The 24,695-nt window shown below is 36.3% G+C and overlaps 1 long non-coding RNA gene across 1 annotated transcript in view; it reads left to right on the top strand.

Annotated features, from left to right (window-relative positions):
* Positions 1–24,695, top strand: part of LOC109266305 (uncharacterized) — a 317,972-nt gene that overhangs the window by 138,843 nt on the left and 154,434 nt on the right. The window contains exon 2 of the long non-coding RNA XR_002079658.2: positions 16,067–16,225. This is a non-coding gene — a long non-coding RNA (uncharacterized LOC109266305). The remainder of the gene's footprint in view (positions 1–16,066; positions 16,226–24,695) is intronic.

Below are 24,695 nucleotides of genomic sequence, written 5' to 3'. Positions count from 1 at the left end.
TTAGTTAGAGCCCTGCATTGGGCTCTGTGCTGACAGTTAAGAGCCTGGAGCCTGCTTTAGATTCTGTGTCTCCCCGCTCTCTCTGCCCACCCCCCACCCCGCAGCCCACTCACACTCTGTCTCTCTCTATATATATTTATATATAGTGATTTTTCTTTTCCAATACATCCCTTTGTATGGAGGAGGAGAATCTTCACCTGCTGTTGCTCTAACATTTTCTAAAGACAGTTCACCATCTTCGTGTAATCTCTCACATTAAGGGTGGATACTGATCAATATGGGTCACCACATTGCGCCATATTCAGCACCCCAATCATCCCATGTAGTGTTCTCTTTCAGAAACATATCATTTATAAAAATGTATCTCTTTTTAAGTTCAGAATGAAGGGAAGTGAATAGAGAGAGGAACTAATAGCAAGAGGAGTTAGAGGGGTTTGGCTCGCAAAACTGTGGTATTCAAAGAAAGAGGGCTACTAGCTATCCTCTCCAGTAGACTATTTTTCTTATACCATGATGCCAACATGTTTTTGGGGTATTCTGCCTTTTAATTGACATACTCGTGGAAATGAAATGACATTTCCTTCTGAGTTTTTAACCATGCCCCATTCCCAAAATTGGGTATTTAGGTTCCTTTAAGTGAACTTGGAACTTCACTTCTCTGAGCTTCCATTTCTTTAACTGAAAAAAAACTGAAAAAAGAAATGGTTCATTTCTTCCAGCTCTATGAGTTTTTGTCTAACTGCAGACCTTAAAACTGGGATCTTCAGGTACTGAGCAAAAATTCTTAAGAAATGGATCAAACTTTAGACAACAAAAGGAAATCAAAGGCATCAAAATTGGCAAACATGAAGTCAAGCTTTCACTTTTTGCAGATGACATGATACTATACATGGAAAATCCGATAGACTCCACCAAAAGTCTGCTAGAACTGATACATGAATTCAGCAAAGTTGCAGGATACAAAATCAATGTACAGAAATCAGTTGCATTCTTATACACTAACAATGAAGCAACAGAAAGACAAATAAATAAACTGATCCCATTCACAATTGCACCAAGAAGCATAAAATACCTAGGAATAAATCTAACCAAAGATGTAAAAGATCTGTATGCTGAAAACTATAGAAAACTTATGAAGGTAATTGAAGAAGATATAAAGAAAGAAATGGAAAGACATTCCCTGCTCATGGATTGGAAGAATAAATATTGTCAAAATGTCAATACTACCCAAAGCTATCTACACATTCAATGCAATCCCAATCAAAATTGCACCAGGATTCTTCTCAAAACTAGAACAAGCAATCCTAAAATTCATATGGAACCACAAAAGGCCCCGAATAGCCAAAGTAATATTGAAGAAGAAGACCAAAGCAGGAGGCATCACAATCCCAGACTTTAGCCTCTACTACAAAGCTGTAATCATCAAGACAGCATGGTATTGGCACAAAAGCGGACACATAGACCAATGGAATAGAATAGAAACCCCAGAACTAGACCCACAAACATATGGCCAACTAATCTTTGACAAAGCAGGAAAGAACATCCAATGGAAAAAAGACAGTCTCTTTAATAAATGGTGCTGGGAGAACTGGACAGCAACATGCAGAAGATTGAAACTAGACCACTTTCTCACACTATTCACAAAAATAAACTCAAAATGGATAAAGGACCTGAATGTGAGACAGGAAACCATCAAAACCCTAGAGGAGAAAGCAGGAAAAGACCTCTCTGACCTCAGCCGTAGCAATCTCTTACTCAACACATCCCCAAAGGCAAGGGAATTAAAAGCAAAAATGAATTACTGGGACCTTATGAAGATAAAAAGCTTCTGCACAGCAAAGGAAACAACCAACAAAACTGAAAGGCAACCAACGGAATGGGAAAAGATATTTGCAAATGACATATCGGACAAAGGGCTAGTATCCAAAATCTATAAAGAGCTCACCAAACTCCACACCCAAAAAACAAATAACCCAGTGAAGAAACGGGCAGAAAACATGAATAGACACTTCTCTAAAGAAGACATCTGGATGGCCAACAGGCACATGAAAAGATGCTCAACGTCGCTCCTTATCAGGGAAAGACAAATCAAAACCACACTCAGACATCACCTCACACCAGTCAGAGTGGCTAAAATGAACAAATCAGGAAACTATAGATGCTGGAGAGGATGTGGAGAAACGGAAACCCTCTTGCACTGTTGGTGGGAATGCAAATTGGTGCAGCCACTCTGGAAACCAGTGTGGAGGTTCCTCAGAAAATTAAAAATAGACCTACCCTATGACCCAGCAATAGCACTGCTAGGAATTTACCCAAGGAATACAGGAGTACTGATGCATAGGGGCACTTGTACCCCAATGTTTATAGCAGCACTCTCAACAATAGCCAAATTATGGAAAGAGTCTAAATGTCCATCAACTGATGAATGGATAAAGAAATTGTGGTTTATATACACAATGGAGTACTACATGGCAATGAGAAAGAACGAAATATGGCCCTTTGTAGCAAAGTGGATGGAACTGGAGAGTGTGATGCTTAGTGAAATAAGCCATACAGAGAAAGACAGATACCGTATGTTTTCACTCTTATGTGGATCCTGAGAAACTTAACAGAAACCCATGGGGGAGGGGAAGGAAAAAAAAAAGAGGTTAGAGTGGGAGAGAGCCAAAGCATAAGAGACTCTTAAAAACTGAGAACAAACTGAAGGTTGATGGGGGGTGAGGGAGGGGTGGGTGGGTATGGGTACTGAGGAGGGCACCTTTTGGGATGAGCACTGGGTGTTATATGGAAACCAATTTGACAATAAATTTCATATATTGAAAAAAAAAATAAATGGACCAAACTTTATACTTTCCTTCCTTCCTAATGACTTATGTATCTACCACATGTCAGACTTTGTACCATCTCCTTCTTTTCTTCTGCTTTAAGTTTTATGCCACATACTTTAGGTTGTTAGGGATGCCATAACAAAGCACCACTGAGTGGGTGGCATGAACAATGGATATTTATTTTGCTACTGTTGTGGTGGTTAAAAAGCTGAGATCAAGGTATTAGGAGTTGATTGCTTTTGAGGCCTCCCTCCTTGGCTTGTAGATGGCAATATTCTTCCAATGTCCTTTGTATATGTCTGTGTCCTAATTTTCTCAGACACAAGTCATAAAGACACAAATCATATTGGATGAAACCCTATTCTGATCACCTAATTTAACTTAATTGCCTCTTTAATCATGTTATCTCCAAATACAGTCATGTTATGAGATACTAAGAGTTGGAATTTCAACATGTAAATTTTGGAAGGACATAATACAGCCCATAATACTACATATGGACTCTGTACCTTGTCCTCTTTTTGCATATCGAAGTCTCTTAGCTGGGTGCATACTGAATACTGTTCGTAAAAATAGTTCAACTGTTACTCCTGAGAAAATTTGCATGAATATGATACACATAGGGACTTTTGTAGATGATACTGATAGCAGAATGTGTGTGTTTATAGAAGTATCTATGAAGGAGAAAGGTGGATATAAGAAGGAATACAAGGGGCAAAGATAAACTTTGTTCTTCCCTTATCCTCAGCCCTGATCAAGTGTTCTTGAGCCCATAATAAGAGAGTTTTTTAGGCAAACACTCATAAGACTAAGATAAATTCATCTTTTTTTTAAGCTATGAAGATAAAAATGCAACATTTCTTAGAGAAATAGTGTTTCTTCTTCATAGCTTCCCCCGACACCTGATCTGACCACTCTGTCACAGATCACAGGACAGCTTTGGTGTTTTGGGGCTTAGTATAGCCCCAGCAGCAAATTGCCATCCATCACTCTGATGGAGAGAGGGAACAGAATGAAGAGGCAATATTGAGGCTGCTGGATGAGGATACCACAGTGGAAGAAAATGGAAACCATCTGAAATTGCAGGCAGCCTATAAGAGGATGGAATTGAAGTCATTCTTTCCAAAGATGCTAACATCTACTAAGAAACATGGAATGCTTGGAATTTATGTAAAAGAAACATCATCTATACCCCCAACTGGTGAAGCAATGACCATTTGGGTCACATTTGTTAACAATTGCTTGCTTCAACCATTTTTTTCTCCTTTTTTTTCACATTGAATTTTGGTAAAAGATCTGTCACTTCCAAATTCTATGGAGCTACAAGCAAATAGTGCCTTTGGAGAATTCAACTTACCCTCTCATTCAGTGTTTTCTTTCAGTCATTTATTACATGTGAATAAATTGAAACCTTAGTATATGGTAGACTGCTTCCTCGTTTTCAAAAGTTATAGATAGTTTTAATGTTAATAGCTTCCTTTAGAAGGGGGACAGATATTTAGGTATTTCGTATGTTCTAGAAACTATTCGCAAATTAATTAGTATCAAAGAAAAAGTCTAAGTTATTTCATTTCTAGTCATTGAAAATCAGCAGGAAATATGTATAAGCCGTAACATTTATCCTGACATCTGAACTATCAACTAAACAGCAGCAGATTAAGCTTCAAACATAGGATTCCAAGCTGGACTTCATGGTAGACAATCACCTTATGGTGTAGCAGATGCCTTTTTAGCCTATACACAGGTATTAAACCTCAAAGATGGACAATTTCATGAAGGAAATCTTGGGGGGGGGGAGAAATTTTACTAAATCCCTATGTTAAATAGCCTAGAATGCCCTCAAATGAATATCAGATTAAGAATATCTTTTCTCCCACTTTCTTTTGTGTTCACTTGACACCAATAGAAAGTAAATCAAAGTAGCTAAATTAAATATAGACAAAGCTTGGCGTAAGGTTTCATGTATTACAAATGCATTGAGTAGTATAAGTTGAGAAACATGATGAGGGAAGGTATTTTCTATAAACAGTAGTGGGTGTCTGTTATTGGAGATGTCAATGAAAATCCCATTTTTCTGAGTAAGAAGAAAAAATGGGGAGCCAGTTCCTTTCATATTTTATTCAAAAGAAAAGATGTGAAAGGAATTGACTGAATATACATAATCTGACTGTAAAGTCCATCTGAAAAAAAGATTCAGATGTTTCTCAAGACATGAGTTTTTAAAGTAAGTGACTTCAGAAGTCAAAATATGAATTAGGGAGTTAGTTGTAAGAACTTTCCAAAATTGAATATATGACCAAGGACTTAGGATGTTTTAAAATTTGACAGCTAATTTGTATTAAAGTATGTTATGGATGCCAGACCCAAATAAGTAGAATAGATTTTAATGTTTCTTTTGAGTGAGATTCAGCACATTGGACAGGGAGACCAGTACTGTCTAGAAAGCTTTTATTTATATAATCAACTCTTTATTATGGAATAATAACTGGAGATATTGAACCATTAGGGTAGATTAAAGAATCATAGGAAAGAAAGTTATCTTGGTTAAAAGAAGTTTTTATTGGGAACAATAGAGTTTTGATTAGTGTATACTCAACTAACTGATGCTTTCTTAGACCATTATGGAGTACTATGAACACTAGAATTTTCCCAGGGTTTTTTTTTTTTTTTTTTTTTTTTTTTTTTTAGTGTGGTTCTTTCCACATTCATTGTTCTGAGAATACTCAAATTCTATAATCTGTAATTTTGTGTCCTTCAATTATGGATATTTTCTTTGATAATTTATTCATTAAAATCTCTTTCTTTTAATTACTATTAGTTAGATGCTGATCCTATAATTTTTATATATTTTTTACTGCCATATTCCTCTTCTTTGCATTTTAATCCTACTTTCTGGGTGATCCTCATACCTTGTTTTTCTACATCTACATTTTAATTTTTTTTTTTAAGCATTAGCTGTTTGACTTTAATTTCTAAGAATTCTTTCTTGTTTTGATTTTCCTCTTTTTGTAACATATGCTTTTATTTGAAGATTACAGCATCATCTTAACTATCTGAAGGTTTTAAGTATTTATTTGAATATCTATTTGCATTATCTCTATTGTCTCTGTTTCTTGTATTAGATTTGCTTGGTTTGCTTTGGTCTTTCTTTTCCTTATTGGAAACTTTCCTTGAATATGTGTTGATATTTGTTTTGTACAAGAGTGTGGAACTGAAAGCTGACTGAAGTTCTGTGTGCATGGGTGTGACATGCCAAGTAGTGAGCCTCCTTTAGAACAACTGGATGAATTTCCGTGTCAGATGCAACAAACGTCAGTGTTTGTATATCAGGTTTCTAGCTCCTCTAACCTGTTGCTTAGGGGCTGTGAGCCTTACTGCTGATGTTCAGGAAGCAGGTTTGACAAAGAGGCTGGGGTCTCACTACTTAGTATTCACACTTACACTTAATGTCTTATCCTCATTCTGGAATCTCATGCTTTCCCTCCTCTGTGCTTAGTGTTTCAGTCTCTGGAGCTTTGCTGACCCAGTTTCTCTGAAATAAATTCCTTCTTGTTCCTGGGATTGAAAAAGGGAGGCAGTCATCTGACGCTACAGGTTGGAGTTGTTATTAAGGGCCTAACAACTCCATATATAGGCTTTCAGACCCCAGGCTCCCAGTGAGTCTTGATTTTTGGCCTAAACATCATACTGTCTTTGCTCTTTGATTTTTATTTAAAAATGGTTACATACTGAGTCCTACTAATAGAACTTCCATATTTCACTGGTCCTATCACTAACGTGTCCTGTTCTCCACAAACTTCCACTCTCCTCAAACTTGTAGACCTGTCATCTCCTCATTTATACTTAGTGGATGGCATCACTTTGGACCTCCAAGCCATCAAGTTTCCAATTCTTCCGACTTCATCACATGAAAACTTTGTTCCCTCCTTTCTCCATCTGGAAATACAGGGTCCTGGATTTCATCCTTTACTGCTTCCTCAGTACCCTCTTTTTATTATTTCTTCTTTTTCCTTTCACTTTTCTTTGCCCCATCTAATCAACATTTTAACATGCTTTAAGCCTCTGTCTTGAGGGAAAACTGACTTTTCTTGAGGGAAAACTTTCTGAATTTCACATTTCCCTCCAATTACTAACTTACTTTTCTCTTTACCATCACGGAAAAGCTACACTTGTTCTTTCCACTTCCTTACTTCTTATTTACATGGAAACCTATTATAGTCTGATTTTATACTTATCACTCTATAGAAACTATCCTCATTGAAATAAAAAAAAATTAAAAATGGCTTTTCTGTAGCCTGATACAGTGGACATTAGCCCTTAAAGTATTTAACTATATTCAATTTTTAGCAGTCTTGAGTAATCCTGTATTCTGGAAACACTTTTCCTTTGGTTTTCATGATAACCCAGTATCAGTCAGGATGCGTTACCTTATGCTACAATATAAAACATCCTTTATATTCATAGCAGATTGAGTTGGGTTCTGATCTGCCTTGTCTTTACTCTTAGACACAAGCTGATAGAGCAGACATTATCTGGAACATGGGCAACTATTAAATCAAAGGGAAAGTGAGAGCATGATAAATCGGATACTAGCCCTTTTAGCCTCATTTAGAAATTAACATATGCCACATCTGTTCACATTCCTTTGGCCAAACGTGTTGTGTGATCTCAATTATCTCCAAGGAAGCAGAGAAGTGCAAACTTACTAAGTACTTACTGGAAGTAATTTGGGAAAAGCACTGAAGAGAACCATTACCACCTTTTTCCATAAAACTGCCCTAAATATTTATATCTAGGCAAGCGATATAAACCAAAATACACAATAGTTGGAAGTGTCATTTTAGCCATTTTACCAACTGAATGAATCAATCATGATTAAGTAATAGCCACATATATTAGGAATAAATATGTTTAGAATACTGCATAAATTGTAATGAAATCTAAATACATACCTCCATTTATTGTATTTCCACTAAGTACTTACTGTATGCTTGGCACAGTGACAAATGATGAAGAGTAAACAAAATATAATAGATATAGGGAAATACTGCATAAATCCTGTAATTCTTGGTTTTGTTCCTTATTCATCAATGAATTACAAAAAGTGAACTTATAAAAAGTGAACCTGAAAATACAGTTACTGTTGCCCACAAGATAGAAATTTGAGCATTAGCTGGAAATGGGAAGCTCTAGCCGGCAAGAGCAGAGAGCATTCCAATTGTAAAAATTCTTTAAAGTTCCTGTTTAAAAAAAAAATCACAAGATTTTTCAAGTGCTTCTTGAGAACATGCTGAGATGGAAAGAAAGTTAGATGAAAGATAGTGACTGGGAGCAGACAGTAACTCAGAAGTCTAGTTATAAAATACTTTTTAAGGTGGAAAAACCATGCTAGCACTTCCAAAATCAGGCCAAATTCATTTTAGCTTATGCAGTTGTTTCCTACTGAGTCAGTGCACTATAGAAGGCAGAGACATCCAACACTTCTGTAATAGGTCAAAGAAAAGAATGTGTGACTGGAGAAAAGAGCGTGAGGCTCTTATAGCAAGGAGGGCTGCTCCAAGATCACCGCATGGAGACCTTACAGGGTGACTTTTTTATCTCAATTGCAGAAAAAATGTTATGACTCAATTTACATGGTTAGGAATTCATTTAAACAGGTCTGTCTTTGGTTACTTTTTGGAGGTCCATGATTATTTTAGTTGGATCTTTAGGACTACAGGTGCCCTTCAACTGGAGGACATTTGAAAAAGTGAAACATTGATATTTATTAAATAAAAAGGGTAACTTGAGTTGGAGGACACATATACCTACCTCATGGGGCAAATGCAACTGTTATCAAGATGCTGTGTGATTGTCATGTTAAACAATCAGCATTGTCCATCAACAGGCTCTCCAGTCTGCTTTATCTGGGATTCTCTTAAAGGCTCACATAGGTGTTCGATATAGAAACAGCTAGTCAGCTGGGTAAAATAAGGAGAGTTCTGGCTGACTTCCTTTACCAAAGCCAGTCTCTGATCTCACATCTGTCCTTTATGCAGGAATATCCCTGGCTCTGTTTTTATATAGCTCTTCAGTAGACCATTAGAGTTGACTCAGGGGAACCAGAGGAAAGTGGCACATGTCCCACCTAGACCTACTTCTTTGGTTATTCAGTTGTTGGGGAAAGTGTAAAGGCATGATCTCCTGTTGAGACTTGGCTCATGATAAATAGAAGAAAATATCCATATTAGGAGAGTAGTTGCAAAGTCCAAGTTAAATATGACACCCTTCCTCCCCTCAGGTTCCCATATGTGGATATGTGTGCTTAACAGAAGGACTAAAACATTTCTAGTTTCATTTGGCTTAATTTGGCACATGTGAACACAGTTTCTCTTCTTGGAGTGGTTGCTGCTCTCTGGCCAGGTTCCAATGATCTCACAGTAGAAATTTTCAATGTTAAATTTTATGTGTGTGAAATATTTTAGAGATTTAAAAAATTTTTTTATTTACTTTAAGAAAAAAATGACAACAAGAAATAAAATACTAGCACTTCTATTAACAACTTGAACTGAATCATACACATAATATAGTAATATAGATGATATCAAATTTAAGCAAATACAGCCACTATCACACTTTGCCCCAGATACTTTTTGGTATATGCAAGATGGCATTTCTGTAAGAGTGGACATTTAAAATGTGACTGGCCTTGCATTCTGTCTACAAACTGAATATTCAAATGAAGTGAATAGCCGCAAAATGTATTTCCAGTTGTTCAAGTAAACCCATGTTTACCATAATTCAATTCAGTAAACACACAGTACATACCTCAAAGTGCGCAGCTCAGGGGTTAAAAAGATGGACAGCTACTACTAATTTTGCCATCTTAAGCAAGTTATTTCACCTTCTGTGTCTCATTTTCCTCTTCTGTAAATAAGGATAATGTAACTACCCAGAGTTTCGGTGAGGATTAAATGATTTAACATATGTAAAAAAAGTGCTTACAGCAAGGCTTGGCACCTAGTTAAGGCTCCATAAATTGTGGTTATTGCTGCTATTGGCCTATTCCAAAAATTGCCCTAGGTGCTGTAAGACAAAGATGAATGAACAATAGTCCTTACCTCCAAGGTGTAGAAATCTAAGAGGTATGTAGTGAATTATAATTCAACTCAGGCTGCTATAAGGGCTCGAACAGAGACACAAAGTATAGTTGACAGTATAGGGGAAGGTCAGGCTGATGACAAGGGCTACATTTGATTTGAATCTTAAATGATGGGTAAGATTCTGACAGGAGAAAAAGGGAATCATCAAACATTCTAGTCAGAGGATACAAACAGGATATAAACTTATAAAGATAGATAGAATGTAGCATATAGTATCAATGTAACTGACAATTGTTTCCTTTGCCTGGTGGCAACCATGGCTAATCTATTTCAAAATCCTTCCCTGCTGATCCTGATTTGCCGGAGAGTTCTTAACATAGGGCTCAAGAAACAGCTACTTTTGACCATTTTGGTTTGAGTAATGAAATCTGTTTGCCCCCTCAAATATATGATAGCTTAGTGGTAGGAGTGAGTGTAGTAGTAGATAAATTGGGAAAAGTAAAAAAATAAATAATAATGACTACCATATATTGAGTATTCATTATGTGCATTCATATGTGCTAATTTAATTCTCACAACAAATATGTAAGGTAGGTATTCTTCTTTCTATTTTATATGTAAATAAACTGAGACAGAGGGTTAAGAACTATTTCCAAGTTCACTTAGCTAGAAAATGTTGCAGTTTGGGGTGCCTGGGTGGCTGTCATTTAAGTGACTGACTTCGGCTCAGGTCATGATCTCACAGTACATGGGTTCAACACCCACTTCGGGCTCTGTGCTGACAGCTTGGAGCCTGGAGCCTACTTCAGATTCTGTGTCTCCCTCTCTCTCTCCCCTTCCCCTGCTCATGTTCTGTCTCTCTCTCAAAAATAAATAAACATTAAAAAAAAAGAAAGAAAAAGAAAATGTTGGAGTTAGAGTTTAAAACCAGGGCTTTTAAAATTTTAAAGCTATATTCTTAATCACTTTACAATATTGGATCTCTTTAAATAACAAGGAATTAAGCCAGCATTTAATTTCATGTTAAATTTTTAAAAAGTCTATTCTGCATATAGAGGGAAGCTACTGAAAGCTTCTGAACAGAAGAGTATCTTGATTGCATTTGTGCTCTAGGAACAAAACTCTGGTGGCAGGATTAACAATATTGGAAGTAAGGATACTGGAAATGGAATGATCAATTTATTGGGAGAAAAATGGGGATATGAATGGAAGGGAGGTAATAGAATCAAATTATAGCTTCAAAGTGAAAGTCCTAGGGCTTGGATGCATGGAAAGAGGGACATTTATGAAATTTTACATGTGGCAACTTGATGATTGATATGGGCAGGAAGGCAATAAATTAAGTTTGAGATATTGGTAGAATATAGAGAAGGGAATTTTTGGTCAGTTTGACTCTCTTTTTCTTTCTTTTCTTTCTTTCTTTCTTTCTTTCTTTCTTTCTTTCTTTCTTTCTTTCTTTCTTTCTTTTTTTCTCTTTCATTTGTATAAATAAGGTTTAACATGGTTGGTTTTGTTCTTGTCAAAAAATAGTGGATACTGTGCTAATGAAACTCTAAATATCTTTTTTTTTTAAATTTTTTTCAACGTTTTTTATTTATTTTTGGGACAGAGAGAGAGCATGAATGGGGGAGGGGCAGAGAGAGAGGGAGACACAGAATCGGAAACAGGCTAAATATCTTTAATCTACATCAAGAATGGGCACATTCCAGGGCTCCTGGGTGGGTCAGTTGGTTGAGCATCTGACTTCAGCTCAGGTCATGATCTCATGGTTTGTGAGTTCGAGCCCTGCTTCGGGCTTTGCGCTCACAGTCTGGAGCCTGCTTTGGATTCTCTACCTCCCTCTCTCTCTGCCCCTCCCTTGCTCTCACACTCTCTCTCAGAAATAAATAAACATTAAAAAGACTTAAAAAAATAATGAGCACATTCCTTAATAATATTAAACAATACGTGTGTGTGTGTGTGTGTGTGTGAGAGAGAGAGAGAGAGAGAGAGAGAGAAGGAGAGGGAGAGAGAGAAGGAGAGAATAGAGTTGTAGGACCTAATTTAAAAGGGCTGTTTGATATTATCAGATAAATTCTCCAAATTTCTCATTAAATCACTTCTTTATAAGCAACAAGGTAGATTTATTATGTCGTTGTCATTCTTCCATGGTAGAGAGTCCTTGCCCAGTCAGAAATAAAATCAGTGCCAGGGCTCTCAGCAGTCTGACCTACTTAGCTAGAATTTTTATTGGGTTTGTAGCTGAATTCTGCTGAGAAGGTGTCGGAATGGTAGCTCCTGAGGCAGACAGACAGTAGAATGCTTAGTGTTGTTGGAAAGCCCAGTCAGTGCAGGTTCCTAAAGCTTGGTTCCTCTCTTTCTTTAACCATATTGGAATCCCTTGAATTCAGTAGAGCATGGCAAAATGTGAAGGGTGTTTATGTTTTTATACCAACTTTAAACAGCAATTACAGTTTATATTATCGTGATGCCCAGGAATTTACCGTTCTAAATAGTATTTCCATACAGCTGGTAGATAATGCATGGATTGTCCCATAGAAATTTACTCTAGTAAAGCAGTCAACACAGATGAGGAAACATTAAGGAGAGAGCAATCATATAGTAAAACCAAAAGCAGTATATAGACATGGAGATATCATTAGATTGTGAGGAAACAACACCCACTAATTCTTATACTGAACTTCAGGTGTGGTCATTAATAAACTTAATTTTTATATTACAAATGCTGGAATTCCTAATAACTAAACATTTTTTTATTAAAACAATTAAAATCGTTTATAATTCAGTGAGAATGAAAAGTAATTTGTCTTTCTTACAGACAGCTGTTAAGCAGCCAGTGGACCTTAGTGTAAATTACTTGCAAAAAGTTTGTCATGTTCACAGAGACTTAGGGCTCCTAGTAAGGAACATGCTCACTGTTCTTAAGGAATTTAGAAAGTAAAAAGAGTCAAGGGAGATCTGTAATAACCATGAATGCTTTAAAAAATTTTTTTTAACGTTTATTCATTTTTGAGAGACAGAGTATGAGCGGGGAAGGGGTTAGAGAGAGAGGGAGACACAGAATCTGAAACAGGCTCCAGGCTCTGAGCTGTCAGCACAGAGCCCGACGCGGGGCTTGAACTCACAGACTGCAGATCATGACCTCAGCCAGAGTTGGATGCTCAACCGAGTGAGCCACCCCGGTGCCCCTTCATGCTTTTGTGTCGAACAGTAATTAAAGGGAGTTGGAGACCTAGAGGCAAATTGCTTATGTAGAGGTGATGCAAATATTTATTAGAAAAAAAAAATCTCCCCTGAAAATTTCAGGTCCTGATCTCCATGCTGAAAGGATTCAAGAAAGGAGTTCGTCATCCACCTCCTAAAGGAGCAAGGTTTCAAAATTGATTAGTGTTCTTAGTGCTATTGAATTTCCATATGATATCAGCATAACTTTAACTGAGGTATCATTAGTTTAGAAAACGTAAGCAAATTAATGACTAAAGATTGAGTAAAATGTGGTTGCCAATAACTTTATGAACATCTGTCTTCAGAAGCACGTGATTATCGGTTCAAAATTGCAGGGAAAAAGTGACAAGTAATCGGGGTCTTGGCTGTAATTTTCATATTTGGGTTGGGAGCCAGCTTCCTCGGAAATCGGCTTGGTAGTTCCCTCTCCTTCCATGTCCTTGGCTCAAGGAGCAGTTGCTTGTCTCTGGAGTCCAGCTGTGAAGAATTTAAGGGAGCCCTCTCCAGGAGTGCCAGCCCCAGGAATGTTCTCCATATACACTTCTCCCAGAAGCTTAATGTGGCAAAGCTCACCACAGGACCATCTTTTTATTTAGACTCTCCAACAAATGTAAAAATATTTGGCATGCTCTTTCCACCTTTGCTACTATTCATTTAGTCTTTGCCTCTGAAAAGTATTGCCAAGAGAAAAGTTTCCTGTGTTTATTTTATTTCTAGCATGACATCTTGCTTTGAAAACTTTGAGTATGTGTATAGGCCGAGAAAGAAAAAATTAGGCTCCACTTTTTCCCTCTTTGCATTAATACACAGTCTAAAGAGGAAATTCAAGATAAATAATGAAAGTCATAGCCTTATAAAATCTGTAGAGTATATATGCTCGCCTGATGATAGATACTTCATTGCACTTTCAAAGGTGCCCTGATGGCAAATAACCTTGGAGGGAACCTTGGTAAAACATTAAAAAGCAAAACAAACAAACAAACAAAACACTAAAACTCAAGTTTGAGTTCTTTATTCAGAAATTGGAAAGATTTGTATGCATTTTTTTTTAATTGTTGTTGGGGTAGACGGGGAGTAGCAAGAAGTGTTAGGGGCTTTTTGTTTGTTTTTAATTTTGGTACCCAAGACGTTATATTCAATCATAGATAACAAAAGAAAGAAATAGGTTCTGAGGTTGAATGCTCTTACAATGATGAAGGATCTGGATATCTTGATGTGGAGTAGAGGGATGATATTATCATGAGCGAACCTGTCCCTGGGGTTTGACATAGTAAGTATATCAGAAAGAGGCATTAGATAGAGAGAAATTTAAACTGGTCAGGAAAAGGCAATAAGAAGCCTTCCAGATACCACTTAGTTTGCCCCATGGTGACCAAGGAGCTCTACATAAAAGAAATGCTATGATCTCACTAATTGTAAAACCTACAGTTTTAGAAAACTAATGGATTTTAGTGAAAGAGAAATTCATAGCTGAAGAAAATGACAACCATGATAAGATACTGAAAAGTCAGTTTTTCTACAGCAGGTAGCATGGACTCTGTAATGAACTAAATACTGGGAAATTTAATTTGAATTTTCCAAACTGCGTGCCCAGATATGTCTGACTGAAACATATTTTCAGAAAGCTATAAAGCAACCATATTTCTTGACGAGGACTGATAGTCTGCTTACACAAAGAACTTTTATTATTATTTTTTAATCTGAAGGCTTCAAAGGATAATTATAGAATTCATTATCATATTACCATTTACCATTAGAATGAATTGGTGGTGGGAAAATGATTAATCTGAAAGTTCCATTGAGTCAAAAAGTTCATATTTTCTACTTTTAATCTAGGATTGTTGTGTTTCTTTATTGTTTTAAAGTTAAAAGAAATTTAGTTATATTTATCATAGAATATGCCAATATTTACAGCATTTGATATTGTATTTCAAATGATGAAAATATTACCAAATTGTATTTGTTTTGAAAAATACTTGAAACAATAAAATTCCAAGACAGCAAAATGATTCTGCTCACTTTCTGGATATCAAATCTGTGACCATATGACCATACCGAAAGATTTTGTCAATACAGTAAGGAAAAAGAACAAAACGTAGCCTCAGAGAACTGATTAATTTAAAGGAGTAATGCCTGGTATTAGAGAACCTGAGAAAGTACAAGACATGTTTGCCAAAAGAGTGCAGACCTAGAGAGGATTGTATGGGGCATGACACATGAAACCCAAATACCAGAAAGAAGATGTGGAGAAGGGGGTCCTGGATATAAACGCTAATTTTAGAAGGAGCAGGACAAGAACATTAAAGACAAGTATTGTCTACTTTGGAACTCTGTCTAGTTTGTGGTGTGCCTACGTTAACATTACAGGAGCCAGAATAGACTAGATGTCCCAGCCTTCATTACCCCCATCATGGCTCCGTGAAGAGATTCAAAAGAAAGACAGTAATCCCTGCCCTGTTTTAGCTGCTGAAGTCATTCCCTGAGCCCTTAAAACTGTCAGACGTGGCGCTGAACCCTTACTTCTCAATTTCATCTATCTTCCCACTAGTCTAATTATTGTGAATGATATCTCCCACCTGACCACCCACCCTGTTTTTTGTTTTTCGCTTTTTTTGTTTTTGTTTTTTTAGCAGAAGATACTGAGACTCTTGGTTTAATGACTTCAAGTTCAAACAAAAAATAATAGAACAACTGGGGTTTAAACCTCAAGCTATCTGACTGGGAGGTTCTTGCTGTGTCCCAGTGCCTTGAGACACAGGATCTATCAGAGAAATGTCTGGAGAACTTGATGCTGTTTGGTCTCCAGGCTCTGAGCACAGCCCAGAGCAGCAGACCTCTCTCTCTAGCTGGGGCAGGAATTGAACGAAAATTCCTGGGACTTCACTTCCTCTAGTCAGTCTCAGGCCCTTCTCTTCTGCTCTCTCTCATCAGACTCTAAGATGCAAATATCCTACTTCTGCTTCAAAAAGAGAAAATGGGAATTGGAAGGAGAACACAAGTCTTAAAGAGACAAGGCAATGAATGCCCATGGAAGTTTCTCCATTTCCTCAGCCTCTCACTCACTGCCTAGCTCCCGGCATCAAAGAGCAGGTAAGGAAAATCAGGGTTTGGAGGGACAGGGGCTCTTCACCCTCTGCTTTGTTCCGTATATCCCCAACTCGTCTTGAAATTCATTGTCTCTTTCTCTAGCTATGACATAGCCCTTTAAAGACAGATTTCTTGTTCTTGGAATTTGGCAGGGAAGAAGGCAAGACTTCATAACCAGGTGAATTAATTATTATATCCTGTAAAGATGTCTACACTGCAGTTCTAATTGTGGCGATTGCTACTTATAAAGTAAGGTGATTTTTTTTTTTAAATTTTTTAAATCAAGCTCCTGAAAATCCTCAGGGCAAAGAAAGTTTATAAATGACAGTAATTGGAATGAAGCTACTTCTAAAACTTGTCTTAACACAGAAGGATTTTTCTTCTTCTAGAGCATCCAGTGCTTTACCCCAGATAGATAAGATAGTTAATCCTCTTTGCTCACTTACTACTCTTCTGCCCTGTCTATGAACACACTGACTAACCTTTCCCTGGGGCCTTGGCCCAAACCAAGTAGAGGCGGTGATGTGGAAGGATAAAAATTACTCAGACACTTGACGAAAGTTTCTAGCAGTTGGCAATACTCAGTCTGACCTTTATGTTGGATTTTGCCATCATTTTAATCACTTTACCATCACTTGCAGGAGAGAATGTGTCTTTAAAAGTGCCCTATTTAGGGATAGCTTCAGAGCCAGGGCTAAGTGTACATTCTCATTATTTTACATGTTGTCAAAGTAACCAATACAGTGAAATGACAGCATTTTGAAGAAGATAGGTTTGTGCAAAGCTCTTCGTTAATGTAGGAAGGCATTATATTGCAATTATTTATATTTGTTATACAAATGTGTTAATCTTGTTTGGCATTTTTATGTATATGCAGTAATAAATAGAATATATGGGAGGTTATTGCATCCAAAATTTTACTTTTAATTCCCTATCACTATTGGTCAAAGCTCTTGTAAATGTCTGTTTTTTGCAAGAGTTTTCACCCAACGGTTTTTGGGGTATCTACTATAGTCTTCGTTTCTGTGTATTTGACTAATTATTTTACCATAGCTCCTTTGCAAAAGACTAATTTACACATAGCATGCTGAAAGAATGTTCAGTATACTTATCAATGGAAAGTAAGCTTAACTTTTTTTCTGTATGATGTCTAACACCCCCAAGGATAAAGCATTTGACTTTATATTATTATTGTTGTCATCCATTTTGTTTACTTTTTCATTTTTATGTTTTACAAAATATCAACCCTACAGAAAAGTTGCAAAAAAAGGAACTTTCAATCAAACTTATTAATTAACTTTCAGCCACTTGGGAGTTAATTGTAGACACCATGAAAATCAGTCCAATACCTCACCATTTCTCTCCTAAAACAAGGACATCCTCCCATAAACTGCAATATAATTACCATAAGAAATTTTAACGTTGACATGAAGCTTTCATCTAATAAACACAGTTAGTATTCAAATTTCCTAAGTTACCCCAACAAAATTCTCTATAACTATTTGTATACCTCCTTCCAGGATTCAATGAAGAATCATGCATTGCATTTAGTTATCAAATTTCTTTATGCCTTTTTAATCTAAAATAGTCCCCAGCTATTTTTTCTCTTATGGCATTAACACTTTTAAAGAGACCAGATCGTTGTTTTGCACAATATCCCTAAAATGACTATTTTCTCCTAAATAGATTCAGGTAGAATATATTTGGCAAGACAACAACAGTTGTGATGTTGTGTCACCACAGAGATTCATATCAGGAAGTACACAATATCAGTGTATCCTAGTTTGGGAAATTAAGTTTTATTATTTAGCTAAGGTGGTGTCTGTTGCATTTCTTCATTGTACAGGCATGCTTTTCTTTTGTGGTTAATGAGTACTCTGCAAGGTGATATTAAGACTGTATGAATATTTTGCTCTCCAATGATCTTTCCCTCAATGGCTTTGGTATCCATTAATACATATTCCTTAGATAAAGTATTACCCTGGTACCAGCAAAATGATGATTTTTCCAATTTTATAATTTCCTCTACATTTGTTTGTTGTCATTTTTCTGTAAAAAAGGACATTTCATTCTCCCTCTCCCCAACACTTGAAATTATTATTTTTGGGTATCAGTATGAACTGATGGACTCCTTTTTTCCAGTGTATTGTGATTTATCCAACTCCTTATTTGTTATAATGCATGAGCTGTTCCAAATTTGACCAGTGGAAGCACTGCTAACCTCTGTTCTCCATTATAATTCTCCTATTCATTTAACCTATTTATTAGAAATAAGCTTTGAAGATAATTCAAAAATAATTTTTAGTCTATTTACTTGTAGCAATACTTCAACTACCTTATCACATTTATTTTTACTTGTGAAAAAACTGTATAAAGTCTCAGCTTCAATGACATATGAAGAGTTTGGAAACTATCACTCCTATCTTCACAAGAAAAAAAGCTGAACATACTGAAAATCAGTGATTTTTGGACACAGCAGCAAACTGAGGTCTCAGGTCAAGCTGCTATCCCCAAACCATGCAAATTCAGACAGTCACAACAAAGATCTGCCTAATTGGAACAGAAGTCATGGAAGCCATAAACTTACAGCAACAGTTAAATGGTAATTTTAGTTAATTGCTGGATGCTGAGTATGGACTAACATGAGAATGAGAAACTGCTAGGGCATATAGACTTAGGGGGAGTCCCACACTTTCATGGTGTTTGCCTCCAGGGACCTCACCATCCTCCTAGTAAAAATGCAAGAAAGATCTCCTGTGCCTCTGACAGGGGAAGGGAAAAGGTAAAATTTTAAAACTTACTGAGGGGCGCCTGACTTAGTTTGTTGAGTGTCTGACTTCGGCTCAGGTCACGATCTCACAGTCTGTGGGTTTGAGCCCCACATCAGGCTCTGTACACAGCAGGCTGACAGCTCAGAGCCTGGAGCCTGCTTCAGATTCTATGTCTCCCTGTTTCTCTGCTCTTCCCCTGCTCGTGCTCTGTCTCTCAAAAAATAAGTGTAAGTAAGTAAGTAAGTAAATAAATAAATAAATAAATAAATAAATAAATAAAACTTACTGAGATCATTCACCACAACAAAGACCTCTTCTCCAGGGTATAAGACTTTACCAGAGCCTTAACCCCCTGGAGGAAGGGCATATATACAATTGTGGTGCCATCTTGTTTTACCTAAGAGGGCGAGTAAAGCTAAGAAATATTGGTGAAGGTTACAGCCCAGTGACATAGGCCCACTAAAAGACAGATTTTCTTGTAAGATTATAGAATGTTCCTCTTCCCTCCCCCCCATTTTATTCTCCCTCCCCTGACACACAGCAATAAGGCTCCAGTGTAATAACAGTTAGTTAAAGCTGAAAGGGCTGCAAAACAGACTATCGCTGAGGAGGTGTTCTTAGGGAAGCTCAAAGTGATAGGGAAGACAAAAACAAAAGCAAGGAAGGTATTTGAAGCTATAGTATGTAGAGGCTAGTATGTAGAGGCTATACAAAATATTGAACACAGCCCAGTTTCTAGATAAATTAACATAAAACTTCACACTAAAGACCTGTTTACCTCAGTTCATATTACGTAATACATTATGTATGTTTAACATTCAACAGAAAGTATAAGGCATGCTAAATGGAAAAATATATATATAAACAGTGTCCTCTATTAATGAAGACATTTTTTGCCTTTACCTGAATTAAGACGAGATAGCCCAGAAAACTCCTGCTATGTTTGCGTTGTGAAATTGCATTGCGAATTGCAATATCTGAAATTGCATTGTGAATTGGAATATCTGATTTTTGTCTTAAAAAGTCAATATGGTGACTCATTTACCATAAAGAGAAACTTATTGATTTAGTACTAGATCAAATAATATGTACAATTAAAGAAGTGCAATTGAAGAGTACAATTAAATCAACAGACAAAAACAAACAAACAAAACCCACAAACCTGCCTATTTTCCTTAGGAACAGAGAAACCAAAGTGAAATATTTGCATTAAAGAGACCTGCTGTTTTTATGGTCACATCTGCTAACCAGTCTGTATCCTTGGCTCACAGAGATCCCCATGACTGCTGAAAAAAGTGATTCTTTCAGAAACATTTCCCCTTCATGTACCCTAGCATATTTGAGCAGTCTGTGTTCCCAAAACTCGTGGTTGAAAAACACTCAACCTCATGCCTACGTTTCCTGAAAAGAAGATCAGTCCAGAGGTGATTCAGTAACACATGAAGCTTCCTCTCCAGACATAAATATGAAATACAAATCAGAAAACACTGGCATAAAAATGACAGAAACCTCATCACATTGAGTTGGGAAGTCAATCTTATTATTAGTTAACAGAAGTGGAGTGTTCTTTGGCATTCAATGGTGCCAACAAAGGGCTACATGCTGTAGAGAACACAGAATTAGACAAAGTTCTTGTCCAGGGGGCTCATAATCAAATTAGACAAACCAGACACCAACACAGTCCAGCAGTCTGGAGTGGGGAAAGTTGGGTTTATACAGGGAACCTAAGGTTACTCTGTCCATTAGCTACTCAGTTTGCCTCCAACCTTGCTCTCTTGTGTTTCTCCCAAACACAAGAGAAAATCTTAACATTCTTTCTCACGATTTTCCTTTCAACATCACCTAGGAAGTCTCTTTTGCAAGAAAGGACAGTTGGGTTTTCATTGCCATGTGACAGGATCTAGGGTAAATTCCTTCTGGAGAAGGAAGGGTAAAACTGTGAGGCCAGTGTCACTAGAAAGAGAAGTTATGTAGGAGACCATTCCTTATGGAGGCCACATTTCTGCTGAGCCTACAATACACATTCAGCCATTTTGTGATGGGCATATTCTTACCTTTAGTCTGTCACCAACATCGAAGGTTGCACAAGCAACCTTGACAAGTGAGTAAACCTGCTTAGCACCAGGAAGTCTGGCTTTGAATTGTCAGGGTATTTTTTTTTTTTTTTTTTTTTTTTACATTAGATGTCTGGGTATACCAGTTAGCCATCAGTTGGAAAACTTTGGACTCATATGATATTTTCAATATGGGAATGACCCTGTTCACATGAGGTCTGGATTTAAAAAGCAATAACATACATGTGAAAACTCAGGTCAAGTTTGGGCTAGATGATTTCCAATGTCCTCCACTAGCATTTATACTTACCTTCCTCACAGAACTTAGCCTTGTGTTGTGATCAGTACCTTTTTGCCTATAAACGCCCCTCCAGCATCTATACAGTACTTGACACATAGTTAGGTCCAATAAAAATTTGCAAATTAATAAATGCCATAAAGGATGTAAACCAGCTCTAATTTTGAAATCCCAAGGAAAACTCAAGTATGACAACTTGCAAAAATCTTCACATACTCTCCAAACCCCACTAAAGTTTTTTTTTAACAGTCTAGGGGCCCTATAATTATATTTAAGCATGTATAATGATTTCCATGGTTGATTAGTTAGAATCACAAGAGTGGCCCCTCCCAAACCTTCATGTACTCCATAGTTTTATGTATATATCATAAAGTATACATTACACATACAGAATTACATCACCCTTTTATTTTGTGCACATAGCACTACTAATATAAGTTGAACTCAGAATAGTAATATAACTGTTTTAAGGAAAACTTTTGTGAATTTAAAAGCCATGTGGTTTAAATAATAGTTTTGCTTCTTTAAAGTTTCTTGAAGACCTTGTAGATTTTTTTCTCTTTTTTTAAAAATTTATTTATTTAAAGTCATGTTAGTTAACATACAGTATAGTATTGGTTTTAGGAGTAGAACTCAGTGATTCATCAGTTATATAGAGAAAGTAAGTTTCAAAAGTCATTGTGCACGTATAGTATGTTACACACTAGCTTCCAGCAAGAGCAATGGATTTATATCCAGACTGTCTTGGGGGTCCGTCAGCTGGTGACAGAAGACCAGAAGAGGTATGCCCCAACTAGCATGTAGACATATTAGTCTTATAACTAAGCTAAACCCAACATTGCTGAAACCAGAATGAATTAAAGGACCTGCCACATATATGTGGGTTATCTCTCCTCCATGTAAAACAGGGTTTGGGAAAAGTTTGGTTTTCTGAAAAAAGATTTTAAATTGCAAGAATGAAAGTATTTCTTTGGTCCTCTGATAGGCTGAGAAGGTTGAGTTTTTGATTTAATCTTAAACCAGTTTCTCATCTCTAACATTATGGGGAAATGCCATCTTGGTCTGGGTGGAGGACACTTTTTAGAGATTTTACATTAATGAGCAAGAAGATTGATCTTTTCCAGGTGCAAGATCTCCATACTTGGGTATATCTGTTTTCTCAGATTTGAAATAATCTCCATGCATTCCATTTCAGTGGTATAGAGAATCATATATTTCACGGAAGTACTCTTTTCCAGGAAATAAAAATCTATCAAAGAATCATATAACTGGAACTTGATTTTAGAGGTTAATTTATCTAATCTACACATTTTACAAATTAGAAAACTATGGTTCTTAAAGTTGAAGTGACTTACTCAAAGTCATAGGCTCCTGAGTGGTGATCCTGGACAAAAACCTAGTTCTTCTGAATCCAGTGCTATGTTCTTTTCTTTTAAAAAAGTATTGTTTTCCAAAGTTTTTATTTTTGTGATAATTATAGATTCACATTTATTCATAAAAATTATACAAGGAGAGCTCATGTACCCTTTATTCAGTTTTCCCCAATGGTGACATCTTGAAAAATTATAGTATGATATCACAACCAGGATATTGAAATTGCTACAATCAAGATATGGACCATTTACATTATAACAGATTCTTCATGTTGCTTTTTTTAAGTTACATCCACTTTTCTCTAACCCTCATCCCCTCCCTTAATCCATGACAGTTAATTTGTTCATTTCTATAGATTTGTTATTTCAAGAATGTTATATGAATCATACAGTATGTAGACTTTTGAGGCTGATTTTTTTTTCACTTAGCATAATTCTCTGGAGATTCATCAAGGTTTTTCTGTGTATCAATACTGTGTTCCATTCCCCACCCCCTGAGTATTCCATGATATAATTATACCACTGAGTTTATTTAGCCATTCATCTATTGAAGAACATCTAGGCTACTTAGTTTTTGGTTAATACAAGTCTGCTGTAAACATTCATATAGAACATTTGTCATTTTGTGTGAACATAAGTCATTATTTTTCTGGATAAATAAATGCCCAAGAGTGCAACTGCTGGATTGTATGGTAGGTATGTTTTAGTTTTAGAAGAAACTGCCAAACTGTTTTCATTGTGACTGTACCATCTTATATGCCTACCAGCAATATATGAGGAATCTGATTTCTCTGTTTCCTTGACAAAATTTGGCGTTGGCACTGTTCTTTTAGTCTTTCTAACAGGTGTGTAGTGATATCTTATTGTGGCTTTAATTTGCATTTTCCTAAAGACTAATGATGTTGAATATTTTTATGTGCTCATTTCCCATCTCCACATCTTCAGCAAGTGTGTCTTTACCTCCTTTTCCCATGTTGTTTTTTTTAATTGTTGAGTTTTGAAGTTCTTTATATATTGTGCATACTAGTCCTTTATCAGATATGTGATTTGCAAATATTTTCTCCTATTCTGTAGCTTGTCCTTTCTTTCTCTTCACAAGATCTTTCGCAGAACAAAAGTTGGCTTTGATGAGGTTCAATTTATTGCGTTTTCTTTTTATAAACTATGATTTTGGTGTGAGGTGTAAGAATTGTATTAAATATTCAGAAACTCACATATTTAATTTTTTTGTGTGTGTGGTAAGAACACTTAAGATTTATTCTGTTGGCACATTTCAAATATGAAATACAGTATAATTAATAATACCTATCATGGTATACATTAGGTCACCAGAACATATTCATCTTTTGTACTGAAATTTTGTATCTTTTGACTAACATCTCCCTTCTACCTTCATCCTCCAGGCCCTGGAAAACACCATTCTACTCTCTACCTTCAAGAGTTCAAATTTTTTAATTTTTAGATTCCACATGTAAGTGAAATCACGCATATTTGTCTGCCTGGCTTATTTCACTTAACATAGTGCCTTCCAGGCTCATGCACAAATAGTAGGATTTTCTTCTTTTTTAAGGCTGAATAATATTACATACATATACTACATTTTCTTTATCCATTCATCCATTTACAAACATAGGTTGTTTCTCTCTTGGCTATTGTGAATAGTGCTGCAATAAACATGGGAATGCAGATATCTCTTTGAGATTCTGATTTCATTTCTTCTGGATATATACCCAGAGTAGGATTATTGAATAATAAGGTAGCTCTATTTTTAATTTTTTGAATAACCTCTATACAGTTTTCTATAATTGCTATATCAGTTTTGATCCATCACTGTACCATATTTCCCCTTTCTCCACATCCTTGCTAACACTTGTTTATTTTTTATTTTAATAATTACCATCTTAACGGGTACGAAGTGATATGTCATTGTGGTTTTGATTGACATTTCCCTGATAATTAGTGATACTGAGCACCTTT

The sequence above is a fragment of the Panthera pardus genome, unplaced genomic scaffold (genome assembly GCF_024362965.1).
Source record: "Panthera pardus isolate Hobbes unplaced genomic scaffold, ASM2436296v1 HiC_scaffold_16, whole genome shotgun sequence".
In the NCBI taxonomy this organism is placed as follows: domain Eukaryota; kingdom Metazoa; phylum Chordata; class Mammalia; order Carnivora; family Felidae; genus Panthera; species Panthera pardus.
The sequence above is the reverse complement of the archived record's forward strand: the minus strand, read 5'-3'. Positions and strand labels throughout refer to the sequence as shown.